At 42.9% G+C, this 7,152-nt stretch overlaps 3 non-coding genes across 3 annotated transcripts; all 3 read left to right on the top strand.

Annotated features, from left to right (window-relative positions):
• The first annotated feature begins 4,972 nt into the window (after positions 1-4,972).
• Positions 4,973-5,044, top strand: trnah-gug (transfer RNA histidin (anticodon GUG)). The gene has a single exon. It is a non-coding gene; the product is annotated as a tRNA-His (tRNA).
• Positions 5,045-5,153: 109 nt separating this feature from the next.
• Positions 5,154-5,226, top strand: trnar-acg (transfer RNA arginine (anticodon ACG)). Its single transcript has one exon. It is a non-coding gene; the product is annotated as a tRNA-Arg (tRNA).
• A 328-nt stretch (positions 5,227-5,554) lies between these two features.
• On the top strand, positions 5,555-5,626 carry trnae-uuc (transfer RNA glutamic acid (anticodon UUC)). Its single transcript has one exon. It is a non-coding gene; the product is annotated as a tRNA-Glu (tRNA).
• The last annotated feature ends 1,526 nt before the right edge of the window (positions 5,627-7,152 follow it).

Genomic DNA, 7,152 nt, shown 5'->3' with positions numbered 1-7,152 from the left:
CTGCAACAGATTTGGGAAGAACTTTCTGAAGAATATTTGATTTCTATTGTAGAAAGAATGCCACGAGTGTGTTCAGCTGTTATATCTGCCAAAGGTGGCTAAAACTTTTGACCAGTAGTGTATATATATATGCATAAACTTTTAAGCCATAACATTATGACCAGCTGCCTAATATTGTTAGTCCTCCTTTTGCTGCCAAAATAGCCCTGCAGCCCTGACCCATAGAGGTGTGGTCTTCACTAGATCTCTGAATGAAATTTATTTATTTATTTTTATATACACTATATTGCCAAAAGTATTCGCTCACCCATCCAAATAATCAGAATCAGGTGTTCCAATCACTTCCTTGGCCACAGATATATAAAATCAAGCACCTAGGCATGCAGACTGTTTTTACAAACATTAGTGAAAGAATGGGTCGCTCTCAGGAGCTCAGTGAATTCCAGCGTGGAACTGTGATAGGATGCCACCTGTGCAACAAATCCAGTCGTGAAATTTCCTCGCTCCTAAATATTCCACAGTCAACTGTCAGCTGTATTATAAGAACGTGGAAGTGTTTGGGAACGACAGCAACTCAGCCACGAAGTGGTAGGCCACGTAAACTGACGGAGCGGGGTCAGCGGATGCTGAGGCGCATAGTGCGAAGAGGTCGCCAACTTTCTGCAGAGTCAATCACTACAGACCTCCAAACTTCATGTGGCCTTCAGATTAGCTCAAGAACAGTGTGCAGAGAGCTTCATGGAATGGGTTTCCATGGCCGAGCAGCTGCATCCAAGCCATACATCACCAAGTGCAATGCAAAGCGTCGGATGCAGTGGTGTAAAGCACGCCGCCACTGGACTCTAGAGCAGTGGAGACGCGTTCTCTGGAGTGACGAATCGCGCTTCTCCATCTGGCAATCTGATGGACGAGTCTGGGTTTGGCGGTTGCCAGGAGAACGGTACTTGTCTGACTGCATTGTGCCAAGTGTAAAGTTTGGTGGAGGGGGGATTATGGTGTGGGGTTGTTTTTCAGGAGCTGGGCTTGGCCCCTTAGTTCCAGTGAAAGGAACTCTGAATGCTTCAGCATACCAAGACATTTTGGACAATTCCATGCTCCCAACTTTGTGGGAACAGTTTGGAGTTGGCCCCTTCCTCTTCCAACATGACTGTGCACCAGTGCACAAAGCAAGGTCCATAAAGACATGGATGACAGAGTCTGGTGTGGATGAACTTGACTGGCCTGCACAGAGTCCTGACCTCAACCCGATAGAACACCTTTGGGATGAATTAGAGCGGAGACTGAGAGTCAGGCCTTCTCGTCCAACATCAGTGTGTGACCTCACAAATGCCCTTCTGGAAGAATGGTCAAAAATTCCCATAAACACACTCCTAAACCTTGTGGACAGCCTTCCCAGAAGAGTTGAAGCTGTTATAGCTGCAAAGGGTGGACCGACGTCATATTGAACCCTATGGATTAGGAATGGGATGTCACTTAATTTCTTATGCGAGTCAAGGCAGGTGGGCGAATACTTTTGGCAATATAGTGTATGTATATATTCATTCAGAGATCTAGTGAAGACCACACCTCTATGGGTCAGGGCTGCAGGGCTCTTTTGGCAGCAAAAGGAAGACTAACAATATTAGACAGGTGGTCATAATGTAATGGCTTAAAAGTTTATGCATGTGTATACACCACTGTTCAAAAGTTTTAGAACACCCCAATTTTTACAGTTTTTTATTGAAAATTATTCAGTTTAATGTCTCATTGCACTCTGAAATGAAAGCATAGTACAAATAAGCAACTGGAGTTAAAAAAGAAATCATGGAATCAATTTATAGACCAAAATGTATTCTAAACTTTTGACTCATCGAAGTAGCCACCTTTGGCAGATCTAACAGCTGAACACACTCGTGGCATTCTTTCTACAATAGAAATCAAATATTCTTCAGAAAGTTCTTCCCAAATCTGTTGCAGAAGTTTCCATAAATGTGTGGCACTTGGTTGCTTTGCTTTCACTCTTCTGTCCAGTTCATCCCAAACCAGCTCCATGGGGTTTAAGTCTGGAGACTGTGCTGGCCACTCCATGTTTTCAAGCTTACCATCTTGTTCTTTTTTCCTGAGGTAGTTCTGGCATAGCTTGGACTTATGTTTTGGGTCATTATCTTGCTGTAGGATGAACCCCTGACCAACTAGGTGCATACCAGAGGGTATTGCATGGCGCTGCAGAATGCTGTGGTAGCCATTTTGGTTCAGGGTGCCTCTCACTCTGTACAAGTCACCGACCCTGGATCCAGCAAAACAGCCCCAGACCATCACACTTCCTCCTCCATGTTTGACAGTTGATGCCACACACTGTGGAACCATCCTTTCGCCTACTCGACGGCGTACAAAGATCCTGCGTGATGAACTGAAGATTTCAAATTTTGATTCATCAGTCCATAATACCTTCTTCCAGTCTTCAGTAGTCCAATGGCGGCGTTTCATGGCCCAGGCAAGCCTCTTTGTCTTATTCTGACGTCTTAGTAATGGCTTTCTTGCTGCAACTCGTCCTGTCAAACCTGCAGCTCAAAGTCTTCTCTTCACAGTTGAAACTGAGACTTGCTTACTACGACCACTATCAAGCTGTGCTTGAAGCTGTTGTCCTGTGAGCTGCCTATCACGCAAGCTGTTCACTCTCAGAAATTTGTCCTCTGATTCAGTTGTGGCTTTGGGTCTGCCAGACCTCTTCCTGTCAGAGTTTGCCCCAGTTTCTGAGTGCCTTTTGATGGTGAAGGAAACTGTACTCACTGACACCTTGACTTTCTTTGCAATTTCTCTGTAGGAAAGACCTACATTTTTAAGTGTTATGATGGTCTGTCTCTCTTCCGTTGTTAATTGCCTTTTTCTCGCCATTTTTGTAGCGACACGCTACTTTCTGCAGTACAATATTGTTCAACTGATGCTCACGAGGGTATGGTACCACAGTGTGTTCCAACACTGCTTTTATGCAGACAGAGGGGGTTGTAAGTAATCCAGAAAAGTTGGAACACCTGGAGGAATTAGTAGCACCAGCTTTCAAGGCTTGATCAACCTCCATTGCTGCAGAACAGCTTTAAATTGTTAACCATTTTGTGTTCCCTGAAAAAGGCCTTTTTGTATAATTCTGAAATGTACATTATTTTTCAGTTTTGGGGAACCTTACCTTTTTTTTAACCTCTGGCAGTTCACCACTTACCTTTGTACCATTTCAAGCTATTCATTGGACTTGAACGACTTGAATTGCAATAAATAACTGGAAAAATTGGGGTGTTCTAAAACTTTTGACCGGTAGTGTATGTGTATGTGTATATACACACTTTACTGTGCAAACAGTGTATATGTGTAAAAATAAGAATTACTAAGAAAGAAAAGCTCAGATATTTAGAGACAGACCTTTTTTATTTATATATCTATTATATAAGTCAGTATGAGTGAGAGTGAGGGGAATCACCTAGTCCCACCCCCTGTGAGGAGTCCATCCCCTCTGTACACCATCATGGCACCTGTTAGGGGGTGGGATTAGACAGCAAGTAAACAATTTTGTCCTCAAAGCTGATGTGTTAGATGCAGAAAAAATGGGCGAGCGTATGGAGAAGGGCCAAATTGTGATGGCTATACGACTGGATCAGAGCATCTCCAAAACTGCAGCTGTTGGGGCATGTTCCCAGTCTGCAGTAGTCAGTATCTATCAAAAGTGGTCCAATGAAGGAACATAGGGTTATGGCAGCGACTGAGGGCAGGACTAGTGAGAAAACTTGAACACATTCAAAGGGGGCTGAACACAAATGCAGATAACCAGATCACAGTTCTGGAGAAATGTTTACTTATCTTTAATTAGATAATAATGCAGGTCAAATAATCCACAAAACAAATCCAACAAGTCAGCTCAAAAGACTTGACAGTAGTTCCAAAGAATAAATCCCCAAAATCCACAAGGTTAATCCAAAAGCATACAAAAGGTTCACAGGAGTCTAATCAAAAAACAAAGTCAATACTTCCAAAAAGTCATTCTAATTAGTCCACAAAATAAATCCATAAGGCGTTCAAAAGAGCACTTGTCAATCAATCAAAACAAAGAACTATACCAGATGCACAAAGTCTTTTAAGGACAAGGCCATAAACCAGAGCACACGGCTGACCTAGACTTAATCAAGGTACAGGAAACACTAAGCAAAGTATTTGTGGAGGAAAAGGGTGACTTAAATACACAAACCTAAACAAAGCACAGGAGACACCTATTAGACATAATGACAGAGACTGGACACCAACAAAAAGGCAGTGGGGGCCTCTAGTGACCAGAAAACAGTCCACAACCCTGACAGGAAACCAGTAGATATCAGTTTATATCTTGCTCTGTTCATGTTACAATTAGTTGCATATCTTACCTGTATATTTCAGTCTAGTTGTGTTGATATTTAACATGATCAGAAAATGACAGATGATTTTCAAAGTCTTTTCCTGTTTCATCATAAAATGGACATAATAAAGCGTCCAAAAGTCAGAATGGACAAACCCATGTGTATAAATCACACCAAAATATGGATTTGAATTAAAACACTTAAGAGAAACATTATTTCAGACTTTTGCATAACAGCTGGATAGACTTTTATTTGATAATTATGTGCAGTATTGAGATTAACATTTATACTTGATTTGGATTGGTCAGAAGGTGTTCAGCATGGACCTGATAGCAGTTCAGGTTTCAAATCAAATCTCTCTTTTTTAAAGAATGTCCTCTTTCTGATTATATATATACAGTTATACAAACCAAAAAATAGTGTATGTCAAATATGTACAGAAGAAACTGAATTTGAGTTTAGAGACTAACTAACTAACTAAATATAATCACAATCGTTTACATCAGCAAACAAAACATTAATATAAATTATGTATACACAGGCCAGAGGGGCTCCAGAACGCATATCACAACATGTAGCAGCTCCTTTTACCAGCCGGCCCAGGTGCATGGGATGCCGTGATCGTATAGTGGTTAGTACTCTGCGTTGTGGCCGCAGCAACCCCGGTTCGAATCCGGGTCACGGCATTGGCTTTTCCACATCACCGTTGAACGCTAGGCATGGCTTTTGACCGCTGGCTGTTTGTCACTTGAAAAGCATAAAAAGGTAGGACCCCGCTCCCCTTAAAACTCACATGGGCCAGTGGCGCAATGGATAACGCGTCTGACTACGGATCAGAAGATTCTAGGTTCGACTCCTGGCTGGCTCAGCTGCCTTTTAAGAGCCCAGAGGTGTGCCACAAACTCCAGCTGCCGAATTGCTGGCAGAGTAACACCTCCCACAATCCCTGAAATGCGGAGAGTCCTGTACTGGGAGGTATGCTGGTTTTCTGCACCAGGAACACCAGCCCACGCTCTGTCTAGCAGCTGATCTTCCACTGGAGTGACAGCTCGAGTAGCTGGATATTCGGTCAGCGCTGGCCGATTTTGTGCTCTGCAATGCAAGGTTCCCATACAAAGCTCTGGATGATACCGCGCTGGAGCTCAAACTGCTTGGTGGTCGAGTAAAATGCTGATCTCAACTCTACTGGGGCGCCCTCCCATATGGTCTAGCGGTCAGGATTCCTGGTTTTCACCCAGGTGGCCCGGGTTTGACTCCCAGTATGGGAACGTGACTTTATTGGATTGCCCGCAGAGCTGGCAAGGAGTTCACCAAATCGCTCAGTTAATAACGGCCGGGAACGCTTCCTCAACGGAAACCAAAAACGATCACTGATTGCAGCCAGCAGCATGTTGGTGTTGTGTTCATTTCGATTCACAGCGCAAAACGTTACATAACTGATTTGTCATCACTTATTTATTTGTAGGCTCCCCCTAAGGCTCCCATGGGCCAGTGGTGCTACCTGAAGAACGATAGTCTGGGTCAGCCGGCCAATCACAGCTCACCCGGGAAATCTTTCTCGCCCAATCACATCGGCCCGTTACATCTTTCGTCCCCAATCCCTGCGCTGAAAAGATGGACAGACAATGATGGCCGCGCCCATAGCGAGCCAATCGAATCTCTCGCAATTTTATCGTTCTCCGCTAATCGCAACAATGGCCCGCCCACGGCAATCGATGGATCTTGCGCGCTAATGATGTGTCATTCAAGTCAAATGTATTCGCATAATTACAGTGTCATCCATCAATCTAACCTAACACTAGCCTACAATCTCCACAGAAGGTTGATCTGAAAAAGAGCCTCAGTCTGGGAATTCCTCCACATCTAAGAGTACATCCCCTACCCTGACTCCATCGCCATCCCCAACTCCTAAGCCTCTAATTGGTGAAACCCTGTCTTCTGCTTCTTCCCAACCATGTTCTAAAAGTAGTGGTGGCTCCAGCAGTGGCAGCATCACTGATGAAGGTCAGTGCAAATAAAGATGATCAGACTTTATGGTGTGTAGGAATGTACTCTCATTCACACTATTGCAGTTATACAGTAGACATACTGATGACTAAAAATAATCAGAATGAGACGGTAATAGGAGCAAATGAAAACATTTATTAAAGTAAACTATATAAACACTATACAACTATAAGTTTATTTACAACAATATTATTTGCAGCTACTATTTATACTAATTACTATTAGAATAAGAATGTCCTTTTTTAGCAGGCTGTGATTGTTATAAAATTAGCTTTTGATGCTTGTTATTTTAATTATTATTCCTTAATTACTCATTACCACATTTGTTTGACAACTACATCATTTTCAAGCCCAGTAACTGAAAGTGTTTTGCACAAGGAAACAGTCTATCATCATTCTGAAGTCACCTGGTTGTTAACTGCTGCCAGACGCATCACAATCTTCTTCCCCATAACGAACAAGAAGTTGATTGTGGATGCAGGTAAGATGAATCTGAATATAAGACAGCACATAATATAAGTTAAAGCAGAGTGAACTTCCCCTGAGCAAAAACAGCAGCTAAACAAAGGTTTTACTCACAGCGAACGCCTCACGGAGAGCATGCAGCTTCAGGCCGATATCAGTTACCCCTCTCTCTGTAAGATGGTCCCTAAGAAACAAAAGATTTACATGCTTAGTGTATTAAACATACATTACACCTTTATACCATTAAACTGTGAAGAGAAGCGTACCAAGTAAAGGGCACCTCCATCTCCTCTTGGCTAAGGCTCTCCTCACTCTCCTGCAA

Source organism: Hemibagrus wyckioides, unplaced genomic scaffold, assembly GCF_019097595.1.
Source record: "Hemibagrus wyckioides isolate EC202008001 unplaced genomic scaffold, SWU_Hwy_1.0 Contig3, whole genome shotgun sequence".
Lineage (NCBI taxonomy): Eukaryota > Metazoa > Chordata > Actinopteri > Siluriformes > Bagridae > Hemibagrus > Hemibagrus wyckioides.
The sequence above is the reverse complement of the archived record's forward strand: the minus strand, read 5'-3'. Positions and strand labels throughout refer to the sequence as shown.